Source organism: Nanorana parkeri, unplaced genomic scaffold, assembly GCF_000935625.1.
Source record: "Nanorana parkeri isolate BGI_ZX_2015 unplaced genomic scaffold, ASM93562v1 scaffold436, whole genome shotgun sequence".
NCBI lineage: Eukaryota > Metazoa > Chordata > Amphibia > Anura > Dicroglossidae > Nanorana > Nanorana parkeri.
Window position 1 is genome coordinate 423,449 of NW_017306704.1, and position 12,017 is coordinate 435,465.

Consider the following 12,017-nt stretch of genomic DNA (forward strand, 5'->3'; position numbering starts at 1 on the left):
AGGGATACACAATTTTGTGTCATACACAACACCTGTGTTGCACAATGCCTGTGCTGATGAAAGAAAAAGAAAAAAAACACGTGCTAGTACATCTCATAAAATGTGTACATATAGAAAATCCTATGTTGAATCTCACAAGTGATGTATTACTCCCACCTAATCTGCATAACCATGTGTGAAGTCCATTACTTCTGGATACAATAAAGTCCTTGTATGTGAGGATATATCTTCCTGCTTTTATAATCAACACCAACGTCCGTGAATGCAAAAACAATTTCGTTGTTTTTTTTTCTCATTCCACCTGTTGGGCTAAAGGACCGACATTTGAGCCATCTATGGCCAGCTTTAGGCTTTGCATCTGCTTTACACACTTTACACAGACTTGGAAGTCTACCAACCAGTCAAAACAGATTCTGGACATGGAGTATTTTTGTTGTACTCTCTGTTCTTGGCCTTTGTCCTCAGTGTCTCTTACTGGGTTACCCCACTAAAATATTCACTTTCCTCTGGCGTCAGTATTTTAATGTGCAATTGCACAACGCCAAAACTTTATTTTTCCTACAACCGAGATTCTTGCTCATTTGCTGATGTAAGTTTATTCCAACATCTGATTTATCAAAGTGTTAATAGAACAATAAGAGGAAATGATCTGATACATTGCTCCTGGGAACAAAGCATTCCTCATATGAAAACCATGTTCTTTTTATTTCAGAACGATACCTCCCTTTTATTAAGGAATGCTCATTCACATGCCATCAAGTGCCTTCCGTCACTCCTGATAATTTTGTGCCCTGCAGATTTGCATTGATATTCTATAACATAACCTTAATGAAAAAACTTGTCCCCAAGCTCAGACAGCGAATTTGTAGGAGAGAGGCGCAAAGTTAATATAAGCGCTTAGAGATGCCTGGAAGAATTACAATATGCGGGGTAGAGCCAAAATGCTAATCTGTAGAATACAAAATAGGTGGAATCTGAAGAATACAGTATAAAATCTGCTCTTTTCTACATTCTGAAGAAAATTACTGTTCATGGGCATTTTTTATTATAAGACACTTATGAGTTAGTGGCTAGGGGAGCAAAGTAAAGGGGGCAGAGTGGTTGCCCCAGATTTTGCTATACATATTTAATTACAAGTGGGTTCTAATAAGATATTTGCAATTAAACTTGGTAGCCTACTGCTTCCACAAACCATTTAATTTTTGATGAATAAATGTTATAGATGAGGAAAAGGGTGGAGTGTGTATGATAGGACATCCCCAGAGGACATGGTTTAATTATCCACACAAGTCATGACCAGTATGGACTACTAAACAAGACTTTAAAGTGAACCTGTGGCCAGGAAATGCACATTCAAATATTTACATTCTTATCAAGTAGTTAATGAGTTTGAAAACAAGCCGTCACGTCAGTAGCTGGGGGTAGTGTGGAGCAATTCATCCTCAAAAATAACAGCAGAAGCACTGAAGTTGTTCAAGTCATTCTCTCAGCAGCTAATCTCCCCTGCTTCCCCCTACCAAAGAGTTTGATCTGAGCTGCTAAGAGAAGCAACTAAAATGGGTTCATTGCAACTACTCTGAACTTGAACTGCTCCACAGTGCCTGCAGCTACAGAGGTAAGTGGAGGCTTGTTTTAAAGATCATTTACTGCTTATTACGGATATGTAAGTACTAAAACATCTACACCTTGAGTACAGATTCACCTTAAAGGCTAAATTCACCTTTTGCAAAAATTAAAGAATTGCATATTTAATAATATGCCTGGGAAAGAATATGCAGAAGCCTGAGCTTTGCCGCTGTGATCGAGAGAGTGATCAAGGATTGAAAAAAATTAAAGAAATGCATTTTTTTTATATTATTAAATATGCATTTCTTTAATTTTTGCAAAAGGTGAACATAGCCTTTAAGGTGGGTAATTGAGAGTGGAATAGGGCTGGGCTCACACCAAGTGTGTTTCATTTAGCACACGTGTGTGTTGACATGCATTTTTTTAAAGTGTTGCATTGATGTGCTTTTTTTATTACATGGCAGAAGCCATAATACTTTATTTTGGTTTCCTTAAAAGGAGAACTATGGGGTCAGTGTTTTTCCCCATAGTTCTCCTTAGGGTAACGGGAGGACACAAACTAGCATCCTCCCGTTACCCTAAGCTCAGTATACCGCAAGCTACAGCTCGCGGTATACTGGGACGCCGCAGCCGGAGCGGATCCCGACGTAGATGACGGGATCCGCCCAGCTGCGTGAGTGACAGCTGGCTCTGCCTATCTAAAGGCAGAGCCAGCTGTGGGTCCATTCTGCCAGCTAATTCTGCCAGTCAGCACTGGCAGATCGGAGCGGGGAGAGGGGAAACCAGCCCTCCGCCTGTCACGGCAGAGAGCCGTGACAGGATCGAGAGGTGAGCGAACCTGATATGTGTTCGCTCACCTCCCGATCTACTGAGCCGATCTGTGACAGTCTCATTGTCACAGGTCGGCTAGAACTATGAGGTGAGTGGAAATCACTCATCTCATAGTTTTCCTTTAATGCGTGCTGCAGCATGCTAGGATGTGTTGTGTGTGTTGCAGCACACAAATCCAAAATGTTTCATTTTCACCCAGCAAACATCAGTGCAGCACGTTACCGTGAACTGGACCTATTGGAAACAATGGACGTAATGTAAATGGGTTTTAACTTCAGTAAGCAACCACCAAAGTTCCAGAAAAAAAACAGGCTTCATGAAAGGTGAATACTATGCAAAATTGATATTTCAGATTTGTTTAGCTTCTGGTAAATTAAATTATATGTTGGCTTTTCATAGCTTTTGGGGACTCCGGTGGGGACATATTCCCATCAATAATTCCTTTCCATCTAACCACTACATCGGTTACAAAGCCAGAGAGTAATGGAATCATCCCTTTAAAGGTTATCTTTAATGTAGAATATGAAATAGAGAATCTGCCTACAGAAAAGCATCCTTGGCTGCAGTCATCGGAGCCTCAGAGATAGATGTTTACCTTGGCGTAGGTAAAATGTATCTTAATAGGGGAAGTAAACTGCCACCACAGTAGGGAAATTAAGGGCCCCCAGGAGGTGTGGTAGTATGCAAAGCATATTAGAACATTATGGCAGACTCAATTTGCAAGCCATCCCCTTCAGCACTGTGAAGTCAGCGCTCCTCCGGTCACCGGCGCTCCCATCTTCTCCCAATCTTCTTCCATGTTCGGCATCTTCTGCTTCTTGAGTGGCCAGGTTGCGATGATGTACCTACTGTGCATGCGCAGGGGAGTTACTTCATCTCACCACAGAACTGTGCCGAGATTGCACTGAGCTAGACATGCACGGCTCAGTGCTCATGAACAATGACAGGCCAGAAGAAATTATGACAGAAGAGCCATAGAGTCTTTCCTGTCATACAAACCCTACATGTCAGCAGTTTTTTTGTTTTTAATGGACTTTATTTCCACTCTAAGAACCCAACTCCTTGTTGTGTACATTTAATAGGTGCGAAGCCAGCCTCAAAACCATGTCACAGAAACAAGTTTGCATCACAGTGTGGTGGAAGATTCAGTACAAATTTATTTTCTAACTAGTCACGGATACTGCTGTATATAGCCACAATACAAGTCTATACAGCTACAAGTCTCTGGTGGGGCACAATAACCATCATCAGCTGGGCAGCACAGTGGCATAGTGGTTAGCGAATCCCAGCCAGTTCACTATCTGCAAGGAGTTTGTATGTTCTCCCTGTGCTTGCGTGGGCTTCCTCCGGGTACTCCGGTTTCCTCCCACACTCCAAAGACATGCTGGTAGGTTATTATGTACAGTATGTGAGATAGGGACCTTAGAATGTAAGCTCCTTGAATGTGCAATATGTAAAGCGCTGCTTAAATTGTCAGCGCTATATAAATACCTGTAATAAATAAATCAGCTACATAAAGCGCTATATAAATCCTGTATAATAATAATAATGTTTATTGCTAGCTCCAAATACAACTGAAAGTTAAACCCTAAGTGACTGAGCTACAACTGCTGTGACACAGATTTTCTTTGAGTCCAATTCATTTTTCCTAGCAACAAAAACACTTTGAGAGATTTGGAGTGGAAACAACCTTTTGTTTCATGAATTATGTATTAATGCATCATTTATTTTTTACTAAAATTTCAAACCAGCCATTATGAACCAGGATTCCCTCAGAGGTTGCTAGGGGTTCCTTAAGCAGTGGCTGACTGACCTCATATGTATTGGTGCCTGCAAAGTTCTAGGACCACTTGGAAGAGCCAGCAGCATGACGCTAATCAACTTTTTAGCTATCTGTAAGGGGGGCATTCTTCCCACTGATCCCCAATGAATACATTTTAGAAGGCGGTTCCCTGAAACCTGGACATTACTTCAGGGGTTCCTCTGGGGTTAAGAAGTTGAGAAAATATTCTCTAAACTGTTATTGGTAATCTTCAAGAACAAGCAAAAGTGTACTTGAACCTGCAGAAATACCTCCAAGAACAGGATTTTTCAACCTTTTAAAGTCACAGCACCCTTTAAAAGTATGTGAAATCTTGGGCACCCGGTCTAAAATGTGAAAATGTTAATGTAAAAAATGACATGTGGTTCCTCAAATCCATATCAGACCTATCTGAGATTACATCAGAACCCCCCACCCCCTTTCACATCAGAGTCCCCTTTTACATCAGGTGCCCCCATCACATTAGGAGCCCCTTCACATCAAAGTCACCCCCTCTCACACTAGGAGCCCCCTTTTCACCATGGCCAACCTACACCATTGAAAGTCATAATACTGTTTGAAAATTTCGAGGCACCCCTGAGGAGGTCATAAGGCACGCCAGGGTGCCGCAGCACCATGGCGTGTGAAAGGCTGTCCTAGAATCTACTGGATGATAAATATATATCACCCATCATCAGAAAACAGGGTATACTGTTTTATACTTAATTTTAAAGTGTATCTCCACTTTTGCAGCCAAATTGGTATAACACATTTTTTTTATATTTGTCACATGTTCCATTCACATAGCATAAGAAAAACAAAAAACATAAATAAAAACTATTGCTTACATTTTTCTTGCCCCATTCTGAAAGAAAGGAAGTGGAAATTTCCTCTGGAATGCAAGGCAGGGGTGGAGGGGGCTGGAGAGGTTAATAAATAACCCTGTCTGTACTGTGCTGGCAGATCTCATTATCAGTTGTGAACTAGATTTGAACACTGTTTGTCCTAACAAAAAAAAGTTAAACATCAAGAAGCATCATGTGTCAATAAGAGGAAGCTCGGTCTGTCCCTAGCCTTTTCCTGTCAATTTGAAACTGTACAGAGAAGCTCCAAAGGCCTGCTAAATGCATGCGTCTGAAAGGTAAGGAATATTAGACATGTGCACCAGCAAAAAATTCGTTTAGTTTAGTTTCGTTTTGAAAAAAAAAAAAAAGGAATATGTTTAGAGAATTTTTTGTCAGTATGCTGAATAGAAACATATAACGTATAGTTGGGTTTTCTCAAATTTGAAGTGGAAATACACTTAAATAAACACTTAGAGTGACATTAAAGCCTAATTCCACCCCCCCCAGTGTCTCTCCTCGACTCCTGGCCAAACATCTGAAGTGTGCATGCGCCCGCCCGAGATCCTTTGCGGCCGCCCGAGACTCTTCAGATGTTCGGACGGGAGCGTGCAGCGAAGACACAGGTAAGTTTAAACCTGTTTCAAAAGGGTTTTTTTTGTTTTTTATACGTTTTTGCATATATCTACTGCTCGCTAGCAGTAGATATATGCAAAAAGAGTGAGGGTTTAATAACCCTTTACAGGGTAACTGTGGTCAAAAACGAAAAATAAATCTGCATTTCTATATTGAATTTCCATAAATTCTATTCCACTCCTATTAACTATATCAACCTAGAAGTTTGTAAACTTACTTATTGTAGATGTCCATAGGATGTACTTCCTCCATGCACTGACACAATTTCACTCAGCTCTGGGAATATGCACTTCCTTGTATCCTCACTCTAACTTAGCCTGCAGTCTGAACTACAACTCAATGTCTGAACAATGTAACATTATCATTGCTTGCTGGAAGCAATGCATGATGGAATATTTAGTCTTGAGAAATTGAGATTGCATCTCATCAAGCAGCAGTGAAAGAGATGCAAAGCACACTGGGAATCCGGGAAGCTGTTAAAAGTGATGGGCAGACAGAAGGCAGCACTCACTACATAAAAGGGATTTTTCATGTAAGCTTTGATTGCAATATCAAAAATAACTCTAGTATGCATTCTTATCACAACACTGATGTTATAACAGAAATAGTGTATGCTGGGACTTTACACTTTTTTAACCAGAGGAAGACAAATCCGAAGAAGTGTTACCTTAGAAACACTGAAGCTCCTAACAATCTACTATGATAAAATGATGTTTTTCCATTCTGTCTGAAATGTACATGAAATCTTAAGCTTGTGCCTTGCCCATGCAGGGTAAAGCAACAGGCTTCACTTAATTGCTACGCTCCCCCAGGTGCCACCACAGAGCGAAGACACAGGTACATCCAGACGTTTTGAATGATAAAGATTCCAGAGGTGCGCCTGGCTCTGCAAGAGAGGGAAGATTCGATTAGTTGGTACTGATAAGTATCATTAATGTACTTCTACTGGCTACCTTTTTTTATTTTATGTTATCATTTTATTTTTTTTTAATAGTTTTGTTTTAACTCATTAACCATGAAGATTTCAATGTAAGTAAACAGACCAATGAAAGGTGCATCTTGATTGGTAGCTGCAGGGTACTGCATGTTACTTATTGGGTTTTGCTTTACAGAACAAGCCTGATGGCCCAATTTTCAGCCCATGATACATTTTTACATGAAATTGCTAAAGCACACACATGGATTTGATGACACCAAAATATTGTTTAGCACATATCTGTTATATATCTCTGCAATTAAAGTACTATTAAACGCTAAATAATGACTCCAGATCAAACAAATATATTACAATGTAATATAATACATTGTCAAGCAAAGTATTTCTTGTATGTTTTGCCCAAGCACTTACAGTCATTAATTTTCCAGACAGCTACAACTCTCTCAGCTCTGCTTCCCTGAACTTCATGTCCAGTACAAGATCACAAGGGAGAGCACTGTCTACAGCACCTGTCTATCTACTAGCATGGTGCAGGGAGGATTGGGGAGTGATTTGCAGCGCTGTGTTTGTGTTTTAGGACACACACACAGGTTACTAACACACACAAGGGTGGCTCCATATGACCCTGCAAGGTAAAGGAGTCACCCTAAAATAGGATATCAGGGCCAGTGCTTAGGGGACCAGCTAGTTCTGCAGGAAAATTAATTTTTTAAACATCAAGAAGCAGCATTTCATCAGCATTTGAAGTAACTTAAAAACATTTTGGCCTGAACATCACTTTAAAGTAGTACTAAAGGCTATTTGTTTTCTACCTTAATGCATGCAGAGAATGCATTAAGGTAACAAACGCCCCGCTACCTTTGCATGCCCTCCACCCCCAAACACTTATTTATACACCGCGTTAACCACCGATGGCTCCCAGACAATCTGCAATGTTTCCCCGAAGTTCTAGGTTGAGAGGAGGAATCCAGAGGCCACTGAGGGCAGCGATAAGCTGTTGCACCTTAAAACAGTAGAAAGGCATCATGGCACACTCACAAACCAGCATGTAAAACAACTTGTCTCACCACTAAGGAGAGACAAGTTGAAGATTTCAAATTGGGTGCAGGTTTGTCAGGAGGAAGCCCAACCTCCTTAAAAGCACAGAAACACACAAGGGATCCCGCACATCCCAATGGCAGCTGAGAAACCCCATGGGTCGCTGCACTAAATCGGTCAAGCAAAACAAACGACAAACGCACTCAACAATTTGTCACCAGTTATACAGTAAGGTGCCCCCATTCTGCCCCCATGTGCTCCAAGATGGAGACTCTCATAGTTTAGAGTTAGGACCGCACTATAAGAGGTGCCTTGGCGCGGCAGTGCGGCTTTCACATCCTCTGCAGAAGACGTGTATCCAAACCTCTGTTATTATCCTTATTGGTGAGACAAGTTGTTTTACATGCTGGTTTGTGAGTGTGCCATGATGCCTTTCTACTGTTTTACTGTTCAAAGCCCATTTCGTGTGCACCTTACTGTATAACTGGTGACAAATTGTTGAGTGCGTTTGTCGTTTGTTTTGCTAGGCTGTTGCACCTGCCTGTCAAGATACTGTGAGGAGGCAGGGACAGGGGTGTGGCATGTCGAGTGCTGCACAAGTACAAGTGGATCTCCTCCGGAGAATTTAAAAGAAAAAAACAAACACGAGGGTTTAATATCACTTTAATCTCACTCAATCTGCCACTGTATAGAATGTTCATTTTAGAGTACTTTGTTATTTTTTCGCTTATTATTTCCAGATAATAATACACTTTAACTTCCAGTGTGTTTTTCACATCCTTTATCCCGCAAGAAAAATCACCAGGCTCCCTCCGCCAAGACACAAATAGAAATCTTGGTGCCGATAGCCGCTGTGCAGCGATTAGCTCGTCCAGGGGAGCTGTTTCTTGTGCTAGCTGCTACCTCATCAAGCTATGAGTCACCAATTCCTTGCAAGAATGCTTTCCTAATGTAATTTGGATTCTTTCTCCAAAACAAATAACATGGGATTTTTATAAATACCTTATTTGATTGTGTTGACATCTGTTAATTACACCACACAAGTGTATTTGTTATTAAAATTCTAATATCGACACAATGATGTCAACAGCATTTTATTTTAATACAAGCTTATATTGAATCCTTGCTCTGTTTTCTAATTCTCTGGATATTTTGATATGCACAAAACATTGTATCTCTGCAGAACAGTTATCGCTGCAAACATACACAGTGAGGACCTGTCAGTAAACCTCAATCTTCACATGAATCAACAGGGCACATGTCAGTATGACCAGATCCCACTGTTATTTTAAATAGAAAATTACCTCTTCCTTGCCGTGATTAAGGAACTTCAGTTCCCCAACACAGTCAGGCTATATTACATAGTCCCTGGCTACCCATCACTGATGTACACGGGGATCTAAACGCTAACCCTACAGCCCATGTAGAAATATAATTTCTAACTGCACATACAAATATGGTCTTTGATATATATACAATGTATTGTATATATAAATGTGATACTGATGAACTCTAACTATGACATGTATCATATCTAATGAATATCACATTGCAATTTAATATATTTAAACTGTAATATATATATATATATTTATTAGGGATGCACCGATACTAGTACTCACCCAAATGCTCTGATACCCCCCTCACCCAAATGCTCTGATACCCCCAATACCAGAACTCCCAGTCAGAGGGAGATTTCCTCTGACCAGCAGTGGCACATAGGAACATGGAGCCGGCTTCCCTGCCATTTAGAAAGCCAGGCTGCAGGTAATGACTTGCCGCCCAGCTTCCTGAGTGGCCGGGAAGCTAGATCCATGCTGTTTGGCTGGCTCAATGCTGATTAGCTGGGAAGCCAGCTTTCCAGCCAATTAGCATAGAGCCGACTAAACAGCATGGCGCCAACTTCCCGAGCAATCAAGAAGCCAGGCAGCGGGTAACGGCACGCCATCCGGCTTCCTCATTGACCAGGAAGCTGGATTCATGCTAGCGGAAGTACTAGTAAGATAAAATTTAGCTTTGATTATGGCACGCATTCACTGTGGCATTGTTTCGGTAAGCTTGTGCAATGTTTTCATTCAGAGTCGCATTCATCTTTCACCAAGATTTTGTAGTGTTGATGGAAGAGTCGGACCACTGTGTAAAGTCTTCATCAGCACATCTCAGCGAGTCTCAATGGGGTTAAGGTCTGGACTCTTTAGTGGCCAATCCATGTGTGAGAATGATGTCCCATGCTACCTGAATCTCTCTTTCCCAATCTGAGCCCGATGAATCCTGGCATTGCCATCTTGGAATATGCCCAATGTGCCATCAGGGGAGAAAAATCCATTGATGGTCAGTTAGGCAGCTGACCAACCTAGACCCATTATCCAATGAAAGGCTCTTACTTATTTGCTTAGCTAAATCCAGGTAGTGACTTTTTTGGAGGGAGGCAGTGTAATTATGGTGATTCTTTCAGACACACACAAATCTCAGGTATACAAATAGCATTTAAATTTACAAATATCAGGTTTCAAGAGGAAGTTGTTTGTTAAACAAGTGTTGACACAAAGCTAGCTTCTCACAATGGGCAAAAGGGTGTAAAATGCCTTCTATTGTTTTAGCTAGCCTTCTCACAATGGGATACACAAGTCCATTGTTTATCCATCGTGTTGTGTAAACATATTACACCCAAGCTGGTCAACAATAGCCTGACACTTTTGCATTAACTGACCGTGAGTGTCATTTGTGAAACTGTGCTGCCATCTAGAGTTGAAAAAAGAGAGATACACCTGCCATAGAATTGAATGTGTAAGTGTAAGGGCGAAGCCCACAGGTCTTGGGTACCAATTTTATAAATGAAAGTCAGCTGCCCAGGTGAGATAGTGAAGACTTCACAAAGGAACTTTGAACAGAGGAGAACACTAACGCCATAAGAAGTCTGACACAACAATTTCCTGAAAACGCTTAATCATCAAGTAGTCCTGTTCAATAAACAATATGTGGATCAGCAACAATTGAAGTTAAGTGACTTTTAGTGTATCCTCTTATAGAAACCATTGCATGTGCTAGAGAAGGATAGATAGCTTGTGTATGTGTGTGTGCATGAGTGTGTGCATGAGTGTGTGTGTATGTATGTATACTTGTACCAGCCTGTACGTGTTTGTAGTTTTTTACCTGTAACTAAGTAGTTTTGTGAACATGGCATTTGTTGTATAGTAAAAGTACATTTAAAAAACTCGTATTGGGTCAGTTTTCTTGGTTTTACTACAAGAGTCAGACAAACAAATAGCTCTAAAAGTTTGCAAAGCAAAACATTTGGGGTCTTGTGGCTGGGAAAACCAAAACAACAATCACTGAGAAGAATGCAGATAGTAAAGAGAACCTGTAGCCATGCTATGGTCATTCAAATATTTACATATTCCTATCAAACAGTGAATGAGCTTTAAACAAGTTGACCTATGTTGCTGCAGTGCTGCAGGCACTGTGGAGCAATGTATCTTCAAAGTTCATAATAGAGGCACTGTAGTCAATTTCTAGTTGGGTTCTGAGTATCTTTTGCTGCCCCTGCCATCAGTGACTTGGCACCTTTCTAATGTAAAAACAATACATATGCTCTGTGTTTACATAAAAGGCTACAAAAATGCCAAGTCACTGCTAAAGCTGCTTCAAAACTGATTAGAACACGATCACAGTCCCTCTGTTGTAAACTTGAGGATGGATTATATTTCACAGGTCAGTGAGGGCTTGTTTAAAGGTTATTTACTGTTTACTAATGTATATACTTACCTTTCCTTCAATCCCTGCTGCTAAATTTGGTAAATGTTGGTCTAGATAAGGGGTGCCCACAAGGTCGATCGCGATCTACCAGTCGATCGCAATGTCCTCTCCTCCCGCCGCTTCTCTGGATCCCCGCTGCTCTCCCCAGCGGGGATCCGAGAAGAAGTGAAGGAACCGGCGGCGGGGGAGGGCGGAGGACGGAGCCGCTGTCACAGAACTAATGCAGAGCAGTGAGGAGAGAGAGAGACGCTCGGCCAGGATCTGACAGCCGGCGCCTCTCTCTCCCCTCACTGATCGTCCGTTCTGTCACAGCGGCTCCGACCCCCCGCGTCTGAAGTGCTCTCTCACTTCTCGTCGGATCCCCTGCTGCCTTTGCCCGGGAGAGCAGGGGGATCCAGAGGAGTGTCCCCAATTTCTTTTTCTATTTTAAAAGCTAAATATCAGGGGGCTTTTTAGACCCCTAATATTTCCCCCGAAGCCCCCCCAAGAGTAAAAAATTACGAAAAAATAAATAAATAATGAAAATAAAATAAAAAAATAGTAAAAAATTTAAAAAACGTTTTTTTTTCTTGCTTCAGGCGCAAAAGGAGCTGGCTACGGCTATGCTCCC

The 12,017-nt window shown here is 41.3% G+C and overlaps 1 long non-coding RNA gene across 1 annotated transcript in view; it reads right to left on the reverse strand.

Annotated features, from left to right (window-relative positions):
• Window positions 1–9,162: 9,162 nt before the first annotated feature.
• Window positions 9,163–12,017, reverse strand: part of LOC108790009 — a 17,634-nt gene continuing 14,779 nt past the window's right edge. The window contains exon 3 of the long non-coding RNA XR_001941431.1: window positions 9,163–9,221. This is a non-coding gene — a long non-coding RNA (uncharacterized LOC108790009). The remainder of the gene's footprint in view (window positions 9,222–12,017) is intronic.